The 352-nt window shown below is 41.2% G+C and overlaps 1 protein-coding gene across 5 annotated transcripts in view; it reads left to right on the top strand.

Moving 5' to 3' along the window:
* rfc4 (replication factor C (activator 1) 4) overlaps positions 1 to 352 on the top strand; it is a 32,629-nt gene that overhangs the window by 2,178 nt on the left and 30,099 nt on the right. The gene's annotated exons all lie outside the window — the stretch shown is intronic.

Here is a 352-nt window from a genome sequence, read left to right as displayed (position 1 = left end):
ACACACACACACACACACACACACACACACACACACAGTACAGATCAAAAGTTTGGACACACCTTCTCATTCAATGCATTTTCTTTATTTTCATGACTATATACATTGTACATTTTCACTGAAGGCATCAAAACTATGAATGACCACATGTGGAATTAGCCACCCTTTGCTCTAATTACTGCTTTGCTCACTCTTGGCATTCTCTTGATGAGCTTCAAGAGGTAGTCACCTGAAATTGTTTCCCAACAGTCTTGAAGGAGTTCCCATAGATGCTTAGCACTTGGTGGTAAGGGGTAGGGGTGAAAACATACTACTGTGAAATGGGAGACCACTTGGTTACATCACCATACAG

This window comes from Etheostoma spectabile, unplaced genomic scaffold (genome assembly GCF_008692095.1).
Source record: "Etheostoma spectabile isolate EspeVRDwgs_2016 unplaced genomic scaffold, UIUC_Espe_1.0 scaffold395, whole genome shotgun sequence".
Classification (NCBI taxonomy): domain Eukaryota; kingdom Metazoa; phylum Chordata; class Actinopteri; order Perciformes; family Percidae; genus Etheostoma; species Etheostoma spectabile.
This window is presented reverse-complemented; position numbering and strand designations above follow the sequence as displayed.